The sequence below is a fragment of the Lampetra fluviatilis genome, chromosome 36, assembly GCF_964198595.1.
Source record: "Lampetra fluviatilis chromosome 36, kcLamFluv1.1, whole genome shotgun sequence".
Classification (NCBI taxonomy): domain Eukaryota; kingdom Metazoa; phylum Chordata; class Hyperoartia; order Petromyzontiformes; family Petromyzontidae; genus Lampetra; species Lampetra fluviatilis.
In genome coordinates, this window is record NC_136310.1 from 3,029,120 (window position 1) to 3,046,990 (window position 17,871).

Consider the following 17,871-nt stretch of genomic DNA (forward strand, 5'->3'; position numbering starts at 1 on the left):
GCCTGTTGATTGTGTGATGTACTTATTTTCACACAGGCTTCTCTTGAAAAAAAAAGACGTCTGCTTTCAATGGGCTCTTACATGGTAATAAAGGAAAATTGTTGCATATATAAACAAAAACACTTACCAATATATGGATACATCTTCTTGGTTCTTTCGGTAAAGTCACGTAGAAGGGAAGTAATAAAATAATAAAAATAAAACATTATGTTTTATTTATTTTTATTATTTTATAAAAATAAAACATTATGTTTTATTTATTTTTATTATTTTATTACTTCCCTTCTACGTGACTTTACCGAAAGAACCAAAAAGATGAATCCCTGCAGTCACGAAAGCTTTAAATCGAAATATATGGATACATACATATTCTTGGTTCTTTCGGTAAAGTCACGTAGAAGGGAAATAATAAAATAATAAAAATTAAACATAATATTATGTTTTATTTGTATTATTTAGGTCACGTAGAAGGGAAATAAAATATACTACGTAAAATTATGTTTTATTTTTATTTCTTATAATAAAACATAATATAATGTTTATTTTCATTATTTTATTATTTCCCTTCTAAGTGACTTTACCGAAAGAACCAAGAAGATGAATCCCTGCAGTCACGAAAGCTTTAAATCGAAAAAGATACATACATAATTGGAATGAGCAGTAGTGATGGCTTTGTGGGTATATATGTAAGGTATTGCAATGCCAGCATTACAAATTCGATTCCTGGCCGTGCGTACTACGAACAGAAATTAAATATGAATGCGGTCTATGCCTACCCTAGGTTAACTCAGCCTGCAATGAGTAACTTGTATGGTGTATCAACATGGCAGTTGTGTATGGCATTTGGCCGTTATCTTTGAATATCATGACATCCTTAACAGAAACATTGTGACAGCGATTTCTAAAAGGGATTTTCCATCTTTGTTTTGATTGAACACGTTTCGCTTTAAAGTATAGAAACACCTAAAATTTGCGAAATATAAAACCGTTGTCTGTGTGTTGTTGTCGTTGTTTGCTGGTGTTGTTGCTGCAAATACCAAAAATGCAAAAAAAATGTTCTGAGCTCCTTGTTGAGATCTCACCCTAACGCAGATGCCAAAAGAAGCATGAGAAGAAGCAACTGCGCAGTGAAGCTTTTGCCAATATAACACGCTGTGTTTTACAGTCGTACTTGATTCCAGACATGGCAATCAGTACTGGCCAGAATCAAATTCTGGCCAGTACTGATTGTGAGATGGATTTAATTTGTTTTGTATTTCACTCTGCTTCCAACACCCGCCTTTGCTTAACTTTTTTTTAAAGCGGTTTTCACAAAAAGAAAACGCCATAACTAGTACAGTGCGAAATAGCTCCCCACTGGCTCACAATGCATCTGAACACATGAAGCAAGTCCATAACACAGCTGTTCAAACACAGCGCCCAGGCTAAATCTTGCATTAGTGTTATATAAACAAGCGTATAAATGCAGTGAGCTTTCCCATTGTCATTCAAATTGTTTATTAAAACGCTGTCAGGAGCTGAGTTTTATCGTCATTAGAAATATTTGTGTTTTCGTTTAACATGAGGTTGTATTGATCTTGGTGTACATTGATTGTTTCAATAATGGAAATAAACAAAACTGCATCTAAAGCAGATATGGAGGGTGTGGTACGTGGCGAGGAAGTGTTAATGTTGCCTTTCATGACCAGGAAGTCTCAGACTCTGGGTTCAACCTTTGCGGCGGAGGAGTGGAAATGAACGTTGCCTGCTCGATCTGAAACGGTTCTCACGTGCAGAATTTAACTCCCTGTATATTTGGAGTTTGCATGTCTCTCTTTCCCGTGATCGTGTGTATTTTTCTCCAAATCCTCCGGTTTCCCTCTCCACATTTAAAGGCATGCGTTTAGAGTATTTGGCTGCTATATATTTCCACATGATATGCCACTTAGTTGAGCTATCATTTGTGGTCAGGTTTCTTAATGTTTAGCTAAGTTTCCGTACAAAAAGAAGAGTTAAAGTGGAAGTGTTTTCCTGCTCTAATAACCATCAAGACAATGTTTATTTCCTATTCACAGTCCTGAGCCCAGGGTGGAAATTCCACAATCTTACGACAGGGGAAAGTCTATCTATAGGACAACCACCATTGACGTTCGCACAAAGTAGAACTTATTTTAATCAACCTTGGATTGACGATGGACTGAGTCAATCCCCGAACCAGAATTTGAAATCGCAACCTTCCGATTCTGCGAGACGCTTGATCTGTCACTCAGTGACCGGACCACTTAAAAAAAAAAACAAGTCATCATAAAAAAATGACGTAAAAACTAAATGGATTGAAAAAAATTCGAGGACAAATATGGATGACATGCATACTTCATACAGACAGTGCCAGCATATAAACACATGTTTGGGGTGTGGTGGTCAAATATTGAGATCATGGCTATTTATTCTGTGCCAGGCACATTATGAACTTGTATCAGTCAATACCAGTTTCACAAGCAATTGAATATTTACAGGCAATTCCACAGCAATGCTGTTCACAGGCACAAATGTCCCCCCATAGTCTCAGATTCAACAATGCCAGTGTTCTTTCTGGTTAGCCACCAGTATTCTTGTGAACTCAATCACTCAGTTCCAAGGGCTGCCAAAGGGCCCATTGCTCAACAAGTGTCAACATAATGGAATGCCATGGAGATGCAATGGCATTTCATAGATGCCACAGTGCAGCTTCAGTATTGTGATTGTAGTTTGGATGCAGACATTTTTGTGTTCATCAATGACACCTGAAGATGGCTCATTCGTTGCATGCCCCCTTGGAGTGGTACAAATGCAGTCCGCGCAATAATGCGATAAAGAGCGTGCACAATTGAAAACCCCAGTGCAATCTCGATTGTGCAATTTTACATTTGGAATGCAACATTTCCCAAAAGTTATCTCACAACTCTGTGCAAAACTTTCACGAATATTGCAGGCATTCGCAAATTTGTCGAAATAAATAAATCACATTCTGCTTCCGCGTGTTGAAACTGTGTTTTTAAGGACCATTACATAACCCCGCTGACACTCCTAAATTGTAGAAAATCAACACACTCCTCAACAACACTGCCCTAAATAAATATTATATTTGTATACCCCAGGCGTATATGTATATATACATATACAGGCGTATATATTAATAATTAATACACAAATTGGCTTATTAATAATTAATATGCACAAAGCATGTATTTATATGTATCCTGTATTCTAATAGGCAATGCTTTAGGTATTGCCCTGTCTTCACAGCTTCCAACAGTAAGCACGTAACTCAGAATTGTCGTCATACAGGGTCATGATTAGATTCAAGAATGTATTATTTTGCGTGTGTTTGTACCGTCTCAGAAATGTTATTAGCGTCAATTAAATACGTACATAAATATGCATACTTGCTTTCCGGTTATACAATGTATTCTTAAATGCACATTTCATCGTTTATGTCATGAGCGTAATGATCAATACTAAACTTTTCTTAATAACCACTCAATGTTTTTTTTCTTCCATATGTTTAATAGCACGGCTCAGAAATTGTTACATTTTGACGGAACGTTAATTGGCTGGAATCAGAGTTAATTTCCTGAAAAGTTCGCACGCTTTGCTTTGGAACAGACATTTCACAGATGCACAGACGTCTCAGCAGTGCTCGTGAGAGAACGAGTTTGCTCCTTTTCGTTAGTAACACCGAGCGTCTCATCTCAGTGCCGAACCTAACACATTTCTCACACAGAAATTGCAACTTGCCTACAACTTCTGACTTTACGACACAATTAATCTAATGAAGGAGTAACCTGTGATGCTTGTTTATTGGTTATAATGACACCCCTTCGTGTTACACTGTGATTGGTCTGATTCTATGCATAGACCGATGTATTTATTTTCAGAAATAACATTTTAAAATACCCCCTTCAGATGTTGAACGAGTTTAACCATTTTTGTTAAAGTTTTACAGCTATTCGCAATACACTTCAGCTTGAGTAATATTTATTTATTGTATTAATGACAACGTATCTCTCGTCATCAGCACACTTGAATTGTTTATCGACTATAAACAAATTTTTAAATGTAACAAAGTTATCAAACATGTGTGTTAATTATACCACGTTACATGTTGCATACATATGCAACCTTTGACTGAAATACATTTTTACTTAAACATATATATATTAAGGAACCCTATCCTTCATCTAATCAAACCCCTGTCTCAGATGTGCAATTTATCTTAAATTTGGACACAAATGGAATTTTAATAACCTCCACTTCTCAAATTTGCATGCTTAAACGAAGCCCCCTTTTGTGCCGGGCAGAACTAGACCGAAACTCCAGAGGGGGTAGATTAATTGTTTTTTAAATGGTGCTTAGATGGAAGGAAAAAAAGAAGGAGTGAGGAGGCAGGAGAATGGGTTGGGAGGGAAAGAAAACATTCAATCTCTTGGGCAAACATTGGCTTCCTATGTGGCCCAATGCTAAGTTTTGTTGGCGCCTCTCTTAATGAACAATCAATAACCCGGGGCGCTCACAGGGAGTGAAGAAACGCAACAATTGGGCGAGACGACGCCTCCGCCGTTGCGGTTCAGTGTTGGGCCCACACACAGACTCCCCCGGCCCGGAGATGATGTGGACGATGGGGTTGGGTTGGGTGGGTGGGGGGAGAGGCGAGGAGCGGAGGAGGGAGGCTGTCCCGAGTTTGGGGAGTGGAGGGGAGCTGCGATGGATGTGCTCTTCAGGTCCTACAGCTGGGTGCGAAGGCGTGATGCTTCGGACAATGAGGCCGCTGACACCCCGGCCTGATGGATTGAAAAGTAACGGGGAGCAGCATTGGGCACTCCCAAAAGACGGAGCGTTTTTTTTTTCCTTTTTTTGGGGAGGGGGAGGGGAGGGAGGGCGGCATTTGACCGGTCAGCACCAGAAATGGGTTACTGTGCTCGCTTCATATGTGCCCGATCCCACCACAGTCGACCTATGGTCACATAAATTACCGCCAACGCCTTCCAGGGCAACATGTCCATTATTTTAGTGGCATTCATGGCCACAGTACGCTGGGGAAAGAGAGAACAATGAACAACTGTGCTTCGCGGTTAATGAATACATCATTGCGAAAAGACACACCTTGAATGCACTATATTAATGTACACATTTTAAAGATTTATGTCCACATTTTAAGGATGATCCAATGATTGTTTAACACTATTAACTTGCATTTAATTAACTGTATTAATCCCTATGCACCAATCAGAAAATATTCTCAGTCCCAAATTATACCAAACAAAGGAAACACAATGAAGTTGTACTTTGCTTTATACTCTTAGCGCATTGCCAATGTGCATCAGCGATGACCTTCGAGGGTTGTTTGCAAAGGGCGTGCCCAAGAGATGTACAACTATCATTCGCTGCTGATGTTAGCCGTGAGTGGGAATCAAACCCAGATCCACCAGGTCCATGGTGCAGTGCGAAAACCAATCTGCCTTGTAGATGAATACAACCCGAGTCAAAATGTTGTTTGCACAAAATATCCAAAATCTGATTAGACTTGATAATAATAATAGTCAATTTTATAAACATTACCTTATCATATATAATTCCACAAGGTAGTGTTTGTTGATGACAAAGACGATGAGGGATTGTGTTCCTGTTTCAACATGAAGGCCATTGTGGACCCTGTCATGTTATTGATGCATTGATACACGCGTACTCTATCCAACACAAAACACCCAAATATTTCAATCACATCTTCACAACTTTCCCTGCCATTTCTATAGCATTCCAAAATTGTTTCTATATATGGATACAAAATGGGCAATATGTACTTGGACGAATATTGAACTTCTTTATGACCGTACGTCGCCAACAGTGCTAATCGGAGGTAATTCACAACAACAACAATCACCTTTATAAAATTTTCTTTTTTGAAAGAACATTTTCAAATATTTCTCAAACTCCAAAGCCACATCGTGTCTAACAGTTGCTTGAGCTTCTTGGGGCTACTACCATAAAAACAACTAAAATATTTATATGTAACATTAACCCACACAAACACATTCACACAAATTGTCTGGGATGTTCGAGGTACCTTTGAATTAGCCTATATTGTTTAGGGATATCAGAGACAGGATGAACTTCTCTGGATATGGGCTCATGATTTAATCTTACAGCCGGATATACACATACTTACACTGATAATGGCTTTGTGTGGCTGGATGTGGGTGAGAACAAAAATGGTTCTAAGGGAAAATTATCAACGCTAAAGTAAATTTAAGAAACGATAAGCGCACTAGGACCGTGAGTGTTGGAACTGCATCTATGATTAACCGTATATATTTTAACAAAATATTAAAGCTTCCTGAACAGGATAATTTTCCACTTTCGAAAATCAAAATAATGATCTACATGAACCCAATGCATGGCTAATCTTGGAACACAATCCGCATTATTCATAGAAGTAAAACAAATAAACGATGGTTAAATATAAAGGTACAGCCCTGCAATTTCTTTCTCACACCACTGCTGATGGAAGGGCCTCCATTAGAGGCAGCTCAAGGCAGCCTCTCTAGACGGTAATTTTGCCTACTCTTCCATAGCTGGCCAGACTTATTACAAAAGGTGGGAGTACCCACACTTTACCTCACCAAAGGCAACCTTTCATTCGAATAACTGTAGTGTACCCATTTATACTGCTGGCTTAACAGAAGATGTGCGGCGATTTAAAAATCGTGCCCATTTTGTTTGATTAGCCACACCAGGGGATCAAACTGGCAGCCTCTGGACTGCAAGTCCACAGTGTGCTAACCATTACACCATTGCGGCATCTAAAGGACAAGTGATAAACAACATTAGATGCTTGTCCAATTTCAACATCTCATAGAAATTCTAGATTTGAAGCTTTCGTGACTGCAAGGATTCATATTCTTAGGTTTTTTCGGTAAAGTCACGTAGGTAAAAAATTATAAAAAAAATTTTGCGTTGATAAAAACTTAAGAATATCTCATAGAAACATGTGTTGTGAGCCTCAAACAAACATGTATGTTAACACTCAAAATTGGCCAATTCCGGATAGAGTTCTACAGATATGTAACTGCACGTACACATACGCACACAAGCAAACATAGAAGGGGAAGTCACGATCGATACCTCAGTTTTATCTACACCTTTAAAGTCATATGAGGCCGGATATCACCATCGAAAGATAGCGCCTCCTAATCTACGGCCAACAAAGGGGCTATAGTTTACTTATTGCGACGACCTTTTATATATATATCTGTGCCATTGTGACACACGTCCTCTCACAGTTGTGCCAGAATGTTTGTATCGTGAGTCAGCCTGCTGCTACTTCAGAAGCTGCTCTGGCCGATAGCTATCGCTTTAAAAGCCTCCGTGTTCTGCAAGGCACTGCCATCATTGCTACGCCGCGTTATGCGATGCTCGCCATCGTACGAGATGGCGAGGGCAAACGGCCAACAGGGCAAACACATCGGCCACGTCTTTATTTGGGCAGTGGTCAATCGACAGGTCGTCTTCTTTCGCAACGGGATACGTCATTGTTCGTGATGTATTAAAATTGCGCATCGTGCAAGCAGCAGACATTAAACAACACCAATCCACAAATATTGTAATTTTACTTATGCAAATCTGATTCTCCACAGGCAGAATAAATATGACTAGATAGGTTTTGGGGTCCTTTTTTGAGAACTCCCTTTGATGGCCATGCAGTGTGGGATTAAGACGACAACTCAAGTTAGAGGTGCAGTCCCGCAATTGCTTCCTCAAACCACTGTTGGCAAAAGGGCCTGGATTAAAGGACGCTCTGGGAGAACTCCTCTTGATGATATTTTGCCCTGCTGTTCTATGCTGTGAGAATGCCTACACTTTGACCCACAACACGCAACCTTCCGATCAACATAGCTGCCGTGTAGCCACTTTATTCTGCTGGTTGGCAGAACAGAGTTGGGGGGTTTTGGAACACGTGTCCCGATTGTTTTAACTGGCACATTGGGAAGAATGGAACTGATGGCCGCTGGATTTCACGTCCAGTGTGCAAACCATTGCAACATACATGACAGTGTCTTAATGTTAAATATAAAGTTTACAAAAAAAATTCCATCAGATTTTCGTCTGAAAAAGTAACTCTAAACAATTTGCCTGCCTTTGTTTCATTCGATGTCTGCTGCCACATGACACCATATTGCTCCGCAGTATGTTAAGACTCAACAGTCATTTGCCTTGCTACACAACGGGCAATCAGTAAGGGATAACCTTGTGATCTACTTAGCGCATGACCTGCCAAGGGTCTCACATAATTCCTTAGGATTATTCACTATCAAATTAGGCCCAGTTCATTTTGATATTTGCCTTTCATCAAGTTTACTCTCTTCGTGAGGTCATGCTGCTTTTTTCTTCTCACGCATGCGGCATCGATCACACTCGCCACCGCGTCTGCAAACCAAGACGACCACCGCATGCTCCAATAAAGACATTACTTCAATAATTATATGTAAGCTCAAACTCACTCTTTTTGACCTAAACGCCATGTCAACATTATCGCCAACCCCACACAACAATACATACCAGCTGTGTGGTCTCCTTGTGCAAATGCGTGCTGTTTAACAACCGAAGAGGGCCTTTAAACTCCATGAGTGTGTAAAAGACTTTCACAAAACGCATGCAAGGCAAACCCTAACTCTGCTGACACTCTTCAAATTGTTATACTTCAAATTCATACAACCACGTATCTTATGAGTTTGTTTTACTATTTATTGCGCTTCTTTAGCCAGGAAACCCTCACTGCTATACACTTCCACACGATGAGCCACTTCGTTGAGGTATCATTTGTGTCCATGTCCCTTCTGAAAAATAACTAAGAAGTTCAGTGGGCCTTACCTGGTAAAAAAAATATATATCTATTTTTGAGTGATTAGTTTACTTTGCATTCCTATCGGATTTGTTTGCATTGTTTGTTTTTGTAACTTTTTGACCCACCCCCTACTGGACATCTGTGAAAAAGAGCTTCATAGCTCATCGGATTCATTCAGTCTCAATAAAGATAACGATTCTGGGAACTGGAGAGCCCGGGGTAAACCCATGCAGAAGAGAGGTAGAGAATGTGCGTACAGAAAGGTGCCCGAGTCGGCAATTAAGTCGAGGCACCTGTTGCTATGAGGCACAAATGTTTTCACTGCACCATCCTGCCATCCTATTGATGCAGGACATCAACTCACGTTGAAATATATTGCAATCAAATGTACAATTGGAATATGGCATGTACTGAACATGCACAACAGGAGGGAAAACAATACTGCTGTACAAACGACTCAATCCATGATTGACACACAACGGTTGTCTAAGCATGCAAGAAGAGGCTGCTACAGATTTGGCTATGTCATTCTTTACGTGTGCACTGGTGTGATAACGTATGCTAATGCGAATGCTATCATATGCTCTGTGCTCTGACGGTGAACGATTTGTAAACTCCTACAAGAGTGCACAAAGAGTGGTAGGAAAGACAACTAAAGTGAGATAAAGTAATCTGAAACGACATAAAGAAAAGGAGGAGATGACATGATGCGATCGAAGAATAATTAGGGAAATTTTGGGAGAATAACTGAATACAGCAGAGAATTAATTTAAGATGTCATAACATGCAATATGTGTATCTAAAGAGCAAACAAGGAGGCAGATGATTGCTAAATCAAACAAAAAGTATGATTGCTTAATTGCACAATTAAAATATGAGTTTACAAATGTGCCGATGTAAGATCGACACTTATGATCAACATACACACATGCTCAGGCGTAAACCCTATATTGCTGCACTGGAAAAGAAAAACACGAAAAAATGCTGCCTTGTTAAAAAAAATAATCACTTGGAAGTGAACACATCCAACTTTTTTTACCACATTGTTATTCTTCCAGTAAATAATGCTGTCCTCATGTTAACGTCCGGAATAAAATATTACGTTTAATTTAATAATGCGTCATACTTTTTCAACCGGCCAAAATCACCACCCATGAAAGATCATGTTTTTTTTCCATGACAGTTCCTGCACGCTGCACAGCATGTGTTGGGGTCTCTGGAGTTCAGACAAACCAATCCATATGTTCGCCTTTGCTTTGAAAACGTAGCGTTCCCATGCCACCCTCCGCCGTTGCCAACACTTTGCACGGAACGGCAGATTCACAGAGCATGGGAACTTATTAATTGCACAAAATATGCTACATAGAAGATCCCTGTTTCCTTAGATATCGATAGTTATTCATGCAACAAAATGATAAAAAAAAATTGTTGATGCACAGGGTCTGTTTAAGTACTTTAATCCAACAATCTCTCAAACTCTGCTCTTCACATTTTGAGATTCATAAGGTTTTAAAAATTTATATTTTTACTTGCTTTTAAAACAGTCATTTGTTGTAATATCCATGGCACCCTCTCGACAGTGGAAAACAATGTATTTGTAGCTTTCACTTTTTGAGAGGATTTAAATTATTAAAACATTTCCTGCAAAGCCTGAAAAGGCCCCTCCGGCAACAGCAGAGGTTGCCACAGTTGTCATATCTGCACGTTGGCTATGGCCCTGTCAATGTCGCTCACTTTCTGATTGCAGAGGCCGGCGCCTTGTTCTGTACACGCAACACTCGTCCCTGAGCTGCTGAAACCATCTCACGTCTTGGTGAGATGTTAACTACTTCGCCCGGTATACAGGAAGTCGTGGGTTCAATCCCGACCACTGACACCTGTCTATTTTAGAATTTGCGTGTTTTCCCCATGGTCGTGTGAAATTTCCTCCGGCTCCTCCAGATTCTTCCCTCCACATTTAGAAACGTTGCTTTTACAGTATTTGGCTGCGATAAATGTTCACGTGATAAGCCACTTCGTTAAGCTATCATTTGTGGCCACGATCGCTTCTTAAAAAGAGCCATATAGCTTAGTGGGCCTTACCTAGCAAAATTAAACTAGTTTCGTTTCATAGTTTTAGTTTAGTTTACTCGTCACATACACCTAACTAGCCAGAGTCGTTGAGACAGTTTTCCCTTCCCCTTGGCAGAGCTTTCCATTCATTAACTTTAATGTTAACGGCTTTGAAAACTTTCTTAACATAGAAAATGTATATGCTAATAATTATTATATTATAATAAATAACGTTTCCCATGGAAAACCTTTAGCAGTGTCAAACATCGTTTTTGCCTCGCATTGAATGTACACATTGGTGCATAGAGCAGAGCAGTAGCAGTTTTCTAAAGAGGTTGGCACACACCAGAAGCCCTGCTAATTAATTTCATGTTTAAGCATCTTTGATGACTGTCAAGTTCAGGTGCAAATAGGTCTATTTGTGGTCGATACATTGCTATGGTGTTCCTTCTGCAAAGAGCAATCCACTGTAAGTTAAAAGTTTTTTGACCTATGACCTGGCTGGAGGAACAATCTCAGACGACTGATTAAAACACGATGTGAGAACACTGTCAAATAGGCATGTCAACCTTTTGGAGTAAAAAAAAAATATATATCCTACATACCATGCTGTGAATGTCAAAGGCCTGGCTTGCATTAGGCACAAGAACAGGCCACAGTGTGATGGGGTCATGGCCATATTTGTATTGGTAGGTGGGGGGAGTCGGGGGTGCTGCATGAAGTGTGGATCTAACCTGTGCACAGATAGGTTCAGTTTTAGAAGAAGTTGCTTCCGTGCTTTATTTTGCTTTTCATCTGCTTCATACCACGCACCAATAGACGTGCCTTCTCTTGCCTAACATTCTGAACTATCCACAGCTGTCCCACAGCTCACCGACGTCCCTGCCGTGAAGGCTAAATAAATCTGTCTGCTGTGCTAGAGACTGCATGACTACTTTCTGAAGGCCAAAACAAATATCGGACATTTAAGTGGCAAAACGTACAGTTTTATCAGTGTCAGTGTTCGTGTAATGTATAATGACACCGTGATTAATGTATTACCTATATTTCCATTGGCCCTCTGAAATAGCAGCTGTGGCCATGTGTGTTGGGTTTGCGCAAATGTTCTGGTAACAATGATACATTTGGCTGCTATAAATATCCACATTGTGATAAGCCACTTCGTTGAGCTATCATTTTTGGCCAGGTCACTTCTGAATAAGAAGATAATTGCTTAGTGGGCTTTACCTGGTAAGATTAAATACGCTGCCAAGCTTACTGTAGCAGTGTTAATTGGAGCGCTGTCTTTCCGACAGCTCTGTTTCTTCACCTGCGGACGGCTGCTTGTGTTGTGGCCGAAACGTCGTGAGAATTGTATTTTATTATGTTTTATTTTTTATAATTGTATTATTTCCCTTCTACGTGACTTTACCGAAAGAACCAAGAAGATGAATCCCTGCAGTCACGAAAGCTTTAAATCTAAAGATAAATATAGTTTGGTTTAATTTGGACAATTTTTTTTTATTATTTGTTTAAATTTTCTATAATTTGAACTCCTGTTGTGTTTTGGTATTGTTTGTTTTTGTAACTTTCTGATCCGCCCATACCGGACATCTGTGACAAAGAGCTTTATAGCTCAACGGATTCCAAACACTATAAATACACATTCTGATCCTGACGTGTAGAGGATGTGTGGAGGATGTGTGGAGCCTTTGCAAGTGAGCCTTCGTGACACTGGAGAAGCAATATCCCAGGGTGCTCTCCCGCTAAATTACATTTAGAAGGAAAGCACGGCTTTGCCAATATTGTCTGTTATAGGGGTAATTGAAATCAATTGTTTCACTTACCTCCCCAATGTTTTGCATGGCAGCCAAATCCCGAGTATAACAACCATACATATTTATATACATTTCACAATAATGTAAAACATGTACATATCCGCACTTGTACACACACACAAGCATGTGCAAATATACAAATGTGCATAAAAACCAGCGTTTCTTGAAACGTTATACTTTCACAACTAACACAAATATAGATATTTTAAATATCAGATATATTTGTTAAGGGCTATTTGCCTAAAAGAATGCATAATCTTAGTGGCAACTGGCTTCAGAGCTCAGTTTCTTCCACTGCTAATGGCGTCATGCAAAAAAAAACTTTCAGCAATTTTGTATTTTTAGCACTTGCCAGTGAGCCAATACTGGATGTAAAATTGTCCACATGTGCAAGTTCTGGATATCATAGACAAACGCCACTTTGAATGGTGTGCAGTCTACTCGGAAAGAGCGCTAATGGCACATAACTGGTCCCGACGTCTCTCGCGCTGCATGATTGCCAATGGAACACAGGACACTGACGTCTCTCATGCTGCACCATTGCCAATGGAACACAGCACATTGATGGCCATTAAGGTCCATTGGGCAAAAAAGGCAGATCGTGCTTTCCGTTAAGTTAACACATTTTCCCCAACGTAAATACCATAGATATTTTTTTTATCGTGAACACATGCAACATACATACTTATATATCTGGATTTACGGAAGTTTGGCTAAGCCAGAAATATGTTTAACCTTTAGAGTGATTTTAAGAATAACTTTTGAATTAACACCTCTGCTCTTTGCTGCATTGCACCGCAGGGCGTTTACTATTCGCAAAGTGTTAAGTGCCACAGTCTAAAATCTCATCTGAAAGATGGGACCGCTTACAACACAGAACCTTTGCACCATGGTGGTTCATTGATTGAGTGCCAAACCAGAGGTCATTATGGCCCCTACCGAGCTACCAAAACTACTTCCTACAGCACACGAGGACTTTCCCTTGGGCGACTTTGCCTGCCATCAAAATAATAGCTGGGCCTCTTGGCTATTAGCTTTGTAGATATAAAGTGACCACACTCCTCTTGGGAGCATGGCAAGTGTATTAAATACGAACCGATTTGTGTGGCATTTGGGTGGTACTGGGATTATAATTCTCGATTCACTGTCAGAAGCGGAGCCATGACGATAAGTCCGGAAGCTATTTAATTAAGATTTTTTTTTAAATTATTATTGACTACTTCAATTGCGGTAGGATTACTCGAGCCCTTTTGAGAACAAACGGTCAATAAGTCTCCACTTCTTAAACAAAGAAAACTCGTTAAAAGATAATGTTCGTGCAATTAGCTCGTTTTTTGTGTGTGGGTGAGTGCAAGAAGAAGATCCAACTAAGTGAATCTTTAGCACTCACGAGAAGACAGTTGACTCTTGCAGGCTTTACCCTTGGAGTTGAGAATCTGGATGCAGAATGAGATAAAGGGAAGGTATGGACAAGACCCTGGGGAGAATGTTGAATACGGTGAATGCGATTTTGAAATCGATCCGGTATTGGATGAGGAGCCAGGGACAGGATTGGGATATCGCAGCGGTGTCCTGTTGACGGGTTGAGAGTGGCGGCAGCGTTTTCACATCATGACTCAGAATGCTCCAAGAAGACCACACAGTGGGTTTTGATTTATATTATATATAAATATTCACAGAATAATTTTAATAAGATTCTATTCGCACTGGTAGTATAGTTTTTTTCTTATGCATAATCACAAAATCGTATCGGGTTATGTTAGGCCACATAACTTGTGAACAGTTGAAATTATATAAAGCACAATTGTAATAAAAGGGGCAACTGTATTTCCCGTGTTGCCTTTTTTCTTAAGTTTGTTACTTTTAAAGCTGTTTTATTCATGGATACAATTTTACAAATGCAACTGTATATTAAATTTCCCTTACAATAAGCTATTATGGTCTACAATTGGCCTCGGGGGACTATTTACGAGAATACATTTTTTTGTTCATTTCCGATGGAATATTTGCTACACATTATTGTGCGGAATGCTTGTGTGCAGCCCCAATTGATTGAATCACCTACTTCCAAGAACAAGACAGAGAAGCAATCGGCACTCAAGTTCCCACACACTTTCCACCGGATAGCTCTCACGGAACCTACAAACGAAAAAAACGTCCACTATTTGATAATTACGTGTCACACACGAATTAATGTAACTGATGTAACTGGTAGAACGCTGGACTAGCAATGAAGATGTCACCGGTTTGATTCGATCTCTCAGTCGTGGACAAGTTTATTAAATAGCCCCCACCTCTGGCCACCCCAGCGGTGTCGTGATCGTGCACGAGAATTAGCAAAATGCCAGGTCGCACATAGTGGGGTATTACAAACGTGACCTCTGTTCACCCTTCGGTGAAGTGAATACACTTGATTGCTTGAGCACAAGCTGTGGGTTAAAGTGTAGGTAATCTCAACGCGTTTCAATTCACCAGCGAAGCATTACATAAGCAACCTTGCATAGAGATTCCATGCTCAAGAATACACGGTGACACATGTTTTGTTGAGTAATCCTTCAGTACTAATTTACATATAAATATCTATCTGTACGTCAATAGGTTCCTATATTAGCAAGATAAATGTGGCACCAATTGGAAGGTAATGATGAAAATTTGTGCCTCTAGAAAAATAAAATTGCCTAGAATAAAACACCTTTCTTTAATGAAATAAAAAAAAATGCTCATTAAACGGATTTTACAAAGGAGGGCAAATAACCTGACAGTTGTTAGTGCACAAGCTTGCACTGTCTCTCAAGTAAACATTGGTATGTTTCACAATAATAATAGTGATGGCTGTTGTGATTGTTTACCCAAGAAAGCCTCAATGAGTGTCGTGGGGCCATTATTGCTAAGAATATTGCAACAGATTAATTTGCAGGTAATTTTTCTATTTCATTAAATGTTCGACAATGACGCCGGCACACAGTGGCATACGAATGGCGTAACTGGGATACTTAATGTCCACTGTGGTTAAACACTGGCAGTTTAAATCAAGGCGGTCACTGGATTCTAACCGTGAACTTCTGCAATAAGCAGTGTGCTTATCACTTGGCTATGTCACCACCAAAAACTAGGAGCAAAAACATTATTACGAGTAATCAAAAGGATGTCAATTGCTTTCACAATTGGTGCATGTGTGAACCTTTGCCCATTACAAGCTGCATGAGTCAAACTAATCTGCTATTCTGGGTTATTAACATTCGGTGTAAAAGACCGGAACTCAAAAGATCCAAGCTTGGGGCAATCTAATGAGATTTCCTGAAGCAATAGGAGACATACCTAAAGTCTACCTGCCTGGCTGATGTTTAATTTTCTTTGCAAATTGTACTCGGGGCTGTTAAATGTGTTAAAGGTTGTGCATATAACCTACTTTATATTTACATTTTAAAATAGTATTCGCAGAGGCAGAGATAGGCTCAAGAAAAACGTGAGCAAACCTAAAATTACCTTCAACACATTTTGCTAAATGAGTGACGATGCAGGTTGGAGTGAGACCACTAAAATATAACAATGGATTTGGAAAGCGTTTACCAAGCAGTGGTGGAGGTTGATAATGACATAGGGATGGAGTAGTGCAAGCGTGTGGTTGGAGTTAGTTCACTCGATACAGGAGGTCGTGGGTTCGATCTCGAGCCTGACGCATGTAAATTTGGAGTTTGCATGTATCACTCTCCCCGTGGTCGCGTGGATTTATCTCCGGGTCCTCCAGTTTTTTTTTCCCTCCACGTTTATAATCAGCGTGCGTTTACATTATTTGGATGGTATACATTTCCACGTGATAAGCTACTTCTTGAGCTATCATGTGTGTCCAGATAGCTTCTGAACATTAGCTTTTTAGCTCAATGGGCCTTACCTGGTAAAAAATTTAAATTCGTTTATAGTTTTATCTGAGTTTTGATTCTCATATTCTTAGGTGTTTTCGGTAAAGTCACGTAGGTAAAAAAAATTAATTCAAATTAATAAAAGTAAAATAAAAATAAAATAAAAATCACGACGTTTCAGAGGCAACACAAGCTTCCTTCTTCAGGTGGAACCGTCACAGCATGATAGCTGTATCAAGTAAGATTCTCAGCCACGGCTATTGTAAGTGGCAAGTGTATGGTCAAACAACCCCCATGAGTGACACAGCAGTGGATGCCTTCACCCGGCAGTGGGTTGACAAAGGGTTATGCATTATTAGCTGTTACATAATCTTTGGTTCTTTCGGTAAAGTCACGTAGGTGAAACAAAAAGTAACAATTTTTTTTGTTCACCCACGTGACTTTACCAAAAGAACCAACGATCATGGATCATTGCAGTCACGAAAACTTCTAATCTAGAATTAGCTATTACATATTTACAGGAACGGAAAAAAATGACAGTCAAAATGAAACACTGTTTTTTGATCTCATGAAGGGCAAATCGTCTCATCCCCATGGCCCAGCTTCCCTTGGGTCTTTGTGATTGATAACATATTCTTGTTGTGCGACTCATGTGTGTCTGGGGCGAAAATCCAAACACCGAGGATTAGCTTAGGTTTGTCCTTTAAACAAATCTCGGACATTCATTAATGACGATCAAAAAGCCAGCAAATTTCCTGGGCACAAACATTGTTCCATACATTTTGGTGAACAATTGCTAAATACCTACAATAAGTTACAAATTCAGACATGGTATGTGGTGGAAGGGGGGGGGGGCAGAATATTGGCAGGTCGTTTGGGAATTAAAAGATAGGGAGAATGGGGAGAGTAGGGGAGTGCGAGGAGAATGGGGGAAGTGGGATTGTGCAAGAAGTGGCGAGCATGCATCATTTTTCTCTTCACCTCCTTGAGCCACGTTGAGTACTCAGTCCACCACACTGGCCGTTTCATCTCCCCCACACTGTGATCCAACCACCACACCACACTCAAGGTCACAGCACTCATATCTAAACGTCTAGAGTTGCACTGCTCCACTTTGTCCGACGGGCTCACTCCACATGCTGAGAGATTTTCTTTGGGAACCGAACTGAATTTCTCAGAATTTGTTCCCCAGAATCCTGAAGTTCCTCCCAGAATTCGGAGTCAAACGTCAGACTTTGTGCCAAACAAAAGACGACCATCTCCTCTATAGTTCCAACAGACT